Here is a 7,515-nt window from a genome sequence, read left to right on the forward strand (position 1 = left end):
TAATAGTCAGGCTGACATCAGAACTATCCATAGCCAACTAGATTTCATTGGCTCTTGGATTGGTTGTCACAGTCAGTCAGGGAACACATAGTGCACAGGATGACATCACAGCTCGATGCAGTCAGTTGGACTTGGCTTATATGCTGATGTCACTGAGAGGAAGAGCCAGAACACGTTCACCCATTCTTAATGCAGCCACCAAATAAACCCCACATGTTTTGATATGGCTGAAAAGGTTAGCAAAAACCATTCCAAACTTCAGCTCAACCCTAGCAGGATCTGTTCTATTCTCCTTTCCTTTGAAAGCTGGGGAACACCTTGCAGTATCCAACAAACTTGGTATGTTTCTCTGTTTGGCTAAAGGTAAATAATATTGCCATCTAGTGGGCTTTTTGACAGATTGCATCACATAAGCCTTTTCTAGCTCATCGTTCATTTAAAATGCACTGTATTACAAGTACTGTATTCATCAAATCTTGATAGTGAATGAGTTGAGTTACTGACCAACTCGGGTGATATCCGTCTCAGTCATTAGATATCACCCTTTGATTTTTATAATAGCATTCAAATCACATGCCATTCAGGTTTATGTTTTGGAATATGTAATGCTATATAATACCATAAGGTTCTATGGATTAAATTCCCCATTTTGTTAATTGAATGAAGTCAGTAGGCATGACTTATTGCCTATTGACCATGCTGAGAAGACTCAGATGCATACAATAAAATGTCAACAATTTAGAATACTAGATCATCTTTATAATACTATAAACGCCATTGAATTTTGCCTGCACATATCCCCCTCTTGTTGTGTTTTCCAAATTTAAGCTCCACATTAACTAATATAATTGCTGTTTGTTCTACCTTGCCTGATGTCTCACTTACAAAGGTGGTGAGACCCTGTGGGTGCTAGAAATGGATATCAGTGTTGGTGGTGGAAGATTGCCCAGGACTCTCATGTAAACTGTTCTTCCTTTTTCTGCTATGCTGAAATGAGCTTGCAGAGCAGTCTTCTCTTTGGACACTGGCCGCTCTTGGACACACCTAGCTTTACCAAGATGACACTATTTCTACCAACTGTGCTCAGTAAGCACGCAGATCAGCCCAGTTCCTATAGGAAAATAAAATGGGCTTACACTATAAGACATCACTCAACATGCCAGGCTCACAGAGCACTTACTTGCAAGCATGGCACATAGAAATAAGAACCAAAATATAGCTTCTAGGGTTGGAAGTAAACTGCAATGAACACAAGTCAGACACCTAGGAAGATAACTTAGTTGGTAGAACATGAGCCTCTTAATCCCAAGGTCACCTTGGTTTGAGCCCCACATTGGGCAAAAACCCTGCAATGTAGGGGGTTGGGCTAGATGACTCTCGTGGTCCCTTAATTCTACAGTTCTGTGATTCTATACTTATTGTAAACATGCATAGGGTTGCAATGTCGAGTACAGAGCCAGCCACTGGGTTAGATCCAGATAACCAGCAGGTGGAACTCTGCTCATGGGGTGCTGTTCAGGGGGAAAGGGGAGGTGGGTTTTTGTTTTGTTTTTTGCCAATTCCGTCTGCGTCCCCAAAAACCTCCTGTAGCAAGTCAGCGGATCCTCTGGAACAAGATGGGAGGTGGAATTAGAAGCCGAAGGGGGAAGCAGTGAACATCATCTCTCCCCCTTTCTTCCTCTAGCAGGAACATCCACTGGATCTGAGTGCCTTCCTTGAACAGAAGAGCAAATATGAATCCAATTCTTCTTCCTGTCTCTTTGTTATTAAGACCAACAGTCTCTATGTGTTCTCCAAAAGCATGGATAAATTGGATATTTTATGTTGTCACATGTCACAGTTTTAAAAAAATTAAATACTTGCACTGAAGAAATACATTGGGGCGGGGCAGTGCCTTTCCAGAAGTTAACTCCCAGTATTTTAAAGACTAGTTAGTCCAATAAAAGGCATGACCCAGTCTTTCCTTGCTCTGTAGCTTCCATTCCATAGGGACCAGCCCAGTGCTGAGGTGCTGATCTACTTTCATTATAGTGATAAATGGCCAGTTCTGCAGCTGACATCAATTAGCTGCTAAAACTTGCTGGGAGCCTGGTTTAAAGTAAGTACAATTTATATACCTCCAAGATGAATTTAAGGCACCACCTAGAAAAGTTAAAGATATTGTTGAACGCCAACCCAATTTCTGAGCGATTCAAGATTCCAGGGGTTCCAGGTGTTTACCCAGGGTTTGTGTTTCCTTCAGAACGAAGCACAGCAGCGACTGTGGTGTCCTTATGATATACGGATTATTTACACATATATACAACCTGAGTCTACAATGGGGGGGGGGTCACAGCATTAAGACCCCCAAGAGGGTCTTGTTTCTCTCATAGCCACAGCCTTGGATTCAAGCAGAGATCAGGCATGGCTCTCTCTCTGCCTTCCCAGCCTTCCTTGCTTCTACCTCTAACTCACATAACTCATCTTTCAACTCTGGCATTTATCTTTTTAACTACCAGCGAGTTGAGGGACAGTGGGGCCTCCCTATTTGGTACCTGGCACAGAGCCACTTTCTTTGTTACCTTAATGAATCATCTAGAGGACCAAGAAGCTAGCCTGGCTGTTCCAGGAAACTGGATTTTAGATTTTAACATTTGCTGGACCCAGGAATTAGAAGGGTTTCGGCACACAGCCTACTCCCCCTCCCCCCAACTCATAACAATATAGTGCTGTTTATTATATAATTATACAGCCTGATGACTGCCTTGTCCCTTTGCATGAGAAAGTGAGCTAGAAATCACAGCAGCTGTAATTCTTTCCTGCTTTGTGTGCCATCTTTCTGTAATATGCCTGTGCTAGCACATTGGGGAAGTTTTGCTCCCCCCCCCCCCCCCCGCTTTGACAGGGCAGGTTGCTGGTTGCAGAGTTAATTTATCAGAATAAAGCACAGGCGAGCTGGCTTCTGCACAGGATTCTGAGATTGATTTTGAGGCTGAATTAAGCTTTCCCCTTCATTGCCTATTGACTTGATGTCCGGCAATGCATTATATGTCCTGATCAAGCATGCGGGATCAGGGCGGACAATGGCTTGCTAATTTGCAGACAATCTATGGCAGTATAAATGGAACTGAAGGGCACATCAAAAAGAAATCGGTTTGCTAAATGTAAAATACCATGCTCGGTGAAGAACCTAAGTTTATCACCTGCCAATTTGTGTCAATATACTCAAGGACCTGCTGCTTTGGCTAGCAAGTTCAAAAGAGTGGGCAGAGATTCCTAGTCGAAGCCTTTGCCATGATGGTACAATATAGATATGTTGGACTACAACTCCCATCAACCCTAGCCAGCGCAATTTAAAATACAATATTGGAAACAATGGTAAGCAACTTAAAATCATAGAATAGGGTGGCTCCTAAAAATACATATCTCAAGTGTCAACAGGGATGGAACCTTTCTTTCAGAGATTTGGGGATTTTTTTTGTCATTTAGGGGTTGGAACACTAACCTGAGCACTCACTATGATTACTTTGGTCTTTCCCACAGAGTTTGTCTCATCCCTATGCTTCCACCATTCACACACAACCTTCACCTGCACTGAATTATATAGAGAGTGGAAACACCCTCAGTGTCGCACCAGCGCATGAATTCTGCCTCAGTGCTGATATAGTCTGGTCTGGATTGTTTGAATCTGCCATTTCAAATAGACATTAAGTGCTTTCATTCCGCAGTAGACTGTATAAAAATTGGCAGTCAGGCAATGTTTCTGAGATTGGTTTGAAGGATGCAAATCATCCTCCCTCCTATTCATTTGTGGTGCCAGATGGATGCCATTTTGGACAGAAGTTGTGCTGTAATGCCAAGCTGTGACAATCGAACTCGGTTCCAGGGGACAGTTTCCAATGTGGTTTTATCCATTCATAAACTGAGAAAAGCTGCTGTCCTGCCAATCCCAGCATGTATTACTAACTCTGCTAATGTGTGATGTGATCTAATAAGTATAATAAACTATTTAATTGCCAAACCAGCTTCCAGAAAACCCTTCATGGTATGCCCCTCTAGCACAAGAGTTAACTAGTTTCATTTTGTGGGCATCTGTTTTACATAAACTTTATGTGCCTGATTAAAAGAAGAAGAAGAACACAAACAGCAGCATTTTGTTGTAATAGAACAGAATAGATGTAGTCTGCAAAAAATTGTGGTTGGGTTAGTAACAGATGGTTCCACTTCATATCCTCAATAATGCAAGATCACTGCGTTTTACATTAGTAGAGCAACAGTTTTTTCAGAGGCTCAAATTACGAGAACAATAATGCAATTTACCTAGCCTGAGCGCACGCGCGCACACACACATGGGATCTTCCAATCCCCTGTGCCACCAAGGTCATCTGAGAATGGCTGGTATCATATAACATTGCACAATGTGTTGTATTGGCTAGCCCAGTAAATAACATACAGCAGATAATACGTAACTGCTGTAAAACTGTTAATAAATTCACATTGCAGATAACTGCTTGGATCCTAAGCTTTGGGTCTGTGAATGGGAAGAGTGCCTGTTAATTGAATAAGAGTTCTACACACGGAAGGGGTCCTTCTATGAGCATAACTCGCCTTCTGTGAATGGAAACTCCTGTTCACAGAGTAAAATCTTTGGATCTAAGCCAGTGTGTTTCTGTTCTCACATCACTTTATCTTTCGCTTAAATATTATCGCCAGACAGTCAGAGTGGTGAGAAATGCAGAAAAAGATGGATCATTAAAATTTAGTTGTGGCATAGTAACTATATCTTATGCTACAAGAATGGAAATATACATCACCCACCTCTGCCATTTACCCATCAAACGACCAAAAGCCTCCTCTTACATCTGCAACTTCTAAAGTATCCCCTTCTTGGGAGGGAGGCTTCTCCCGTTTGGTTCTTGCCTTTTTCCCTTTCCCATCCTCTTGTAAGGGGGGGGGTATGAGGTTGTGCTCCCCCCCCTTTCCTTATCAAAATACCAACTGCTCATCTGTCTTTACACCCTCAAACTCTCATAACATGAAAAACAGGCATCTTTTAACCAAATGCCATGTGACAGTGTCATATTTGATGTAGAACCCTGATTTTCCAGGGTTCTACAGCACATAGAAGACTCCATTCAGGATGAAACTAGCATGCTTGTGCACACTCCCTAACACATTGTTTTATTTAACCAGGATTCTGAATGCCTGAATAGGGCTATCTAGTGATGGGCATATATAGTTTTTATTAGCAACAGATTGTTGTTGTTGTTGTTGTTCAGTCGTTTAGTCGTGTCCGACTCTTCGTGACCCCATGGACCAGAGCACGCCAGGCACTCCTGACTTCCACTGCCTCCCGCAGTTTGGTCAAACTCATGCTGGTAGCTTCAAGAACACTGTCCAACCATCTCGTCCTCTGTCGTCCCCTTCTCCTTGTGCCCTCAATCTTTCCCAACATTAGGGTCTTTTCCAGGAGTCTTCTCATGAGGTGGCCAAAGTATTGGAGCCTCAGCTTCAGGATCTGTCCTTCCAGTGAGCACTCAGAGCTGATTTCCTTAAGAATGGATAGGTTTGATCTTCCTCCTGTCCATGGGACTCTCAAGAGTCTCCTCCAGCACCATAATTCAAAAGCATCAATTCTGTGACGATCAGCCTTCTTTATGGTCCAGCTCTCACTTCCATACATCACTACTGGGAAAACCATAGCTTTAACTAAACGGACCTTTGTTGGCAAGGTGATGTCTGTGCTTTTTAAGATGCTGCAACAGATTGAGGAAGGGACGCGGGTGGTGCTGTGGGTAAAAGCCTCAGCGCCTAGGGCTTGCCGATCGAAAGGTCGGCGGTTCGAATCCCCGCGGCGGGGTGCGCTCCCGCTGCTCGGTCCCAGCGCCTGCCAACCTAGCAGTTCAAAAGCACCCCCGGGTGCAAGTAGATAAATAGGGACCGCTTACTAGCGGGAAGGTAAACGGCGTTTCCGTGTGCGGCTCTGGCTCGCCAGAGCAGCGATGTCACGCTGGCCACGTGACCCGGAAGTGTCTCCGGACAGCGCTGGCCCCCGGCCTCTAGAGTGAGATGGGCGCACAACCCTAGAGTCTGTCAAGACTGGCCCGTACGGGCAGGGGTACCTTTACCTTTACCTTTAACAGATTGAGGAACAGGTAAATCCATTCACAAATCCTTCTCCCCTGTAATCTACTGTGGCTGCAGCATCCTTCACACCAACGTGAATAGAGCTGCTTTGGCACAAGTGAGGGAGGCTTTGCACAAGCCTCTTCTTCCACTTAACACCCATTCCTGGTGCATGATGTTCAGGCAAGCCAAACCATTCAGCTTAGTAAGGAGACTGCTGTAGCACTCTAGCATATGATAAAGTATATACAGTCAGTCCCATCATCTATTATTTAGGCTTTACTAAACTCTCATACTAAATCTTTTGTTGTTTTAGAATTTATAGCCTGCCTGTAGAAGCTCAGGCAATCTCAAACAGCAAGCTACAAGAGGAATAAAGAGCAATATTTTGCTTCTGTGTGTTTTCATTGCCCCTCTGTTCCGTAAATGTGGATTACTTCTGCACTTGAATGGTATCCAGAACTATAGAATTCCTTCCCAGCACCACCAACAAAATCCTCACTCTCAACATCCTTTTGTTTTTTTTATTTTCCTTGCCAACTTGGAGCAATCTTCTCAACCTTTATAAAGATTCAGGATGGCTGCCAGCAAGCCAAGGGAAGGGGAACGGAATAAATCTCAACCGGTAACAAAAAAGCTATGTGCTAGCCACAATTTTTTTCTCCATTTGATTGATAGGAGTCATTTAGGCTAGGAAACATATTTCACTGTTCTGACCACAGAGTTTATAGCACGTTTCTTTTACCAGAAGGGCAATGCTGATGGTCTGTCAGAACTCCTGCTAAGGAAAGTCCATCATATATCTAAAGCATCCCATCTAAGGTGAATTTCAACAGTTCCATCTGGAGTTTCTTCCACAAGAGGATTAATCATAACAGATCCTTTCAGGACACTGTGTGCCCTAGTTAATTTTATTTCCCATTTGGACCAGCATGTTGTGAAGAGACCTATTGATAGAGTCATTAATCTCTGAAGTGGTTTAGTTTAGACTTAAATTCTTCATGTGGTGTGGTTCTATTTTCACTCACGAATCCTTCAACTGATTCTTGTAACCAAACACTGCCTCTTTATTCTAGAATAATTACTTCTCTCTCTCATACTATGCAAGGCAAGGCAAATAGACATTTGTGCCAAATATAAATGTTAAAGTTGGCCATACAAAGTACCTTCTGGCCACAGAAATCTATGTCACAAACAATTTCATTAAAATGTGGTAAACTCCTAGTGTCGTTGATAAGCACTCTGCCACAGAGTTTACAAAAGTATGTTAATCAAAAAATCTGCCTAAGGCGAGTCTCTCTATCTTCACTGCAGCCTTGAATTTAAATATTTTCTATATATATTAGTGGGAACTAAAAAGTGTCTAAGTGTGCCCCGTCTCTGTTGAATGGTTTCTTTAAATGTAAAGGT

This window comes from Podarcis muralis, chromosome 8 (genome assembly GCF_964188315.1).
Source record: "Podarcis muralis chromosome 8, rPodMur119.hap1.1, whole genome shotgun sequence".
Taxonomy (NCBI): Eukaryota; Metazoa; Chordata; class Lepidosauria; order Squamata; family Lacertidae; genus Podarcis; species Podarcis muralis.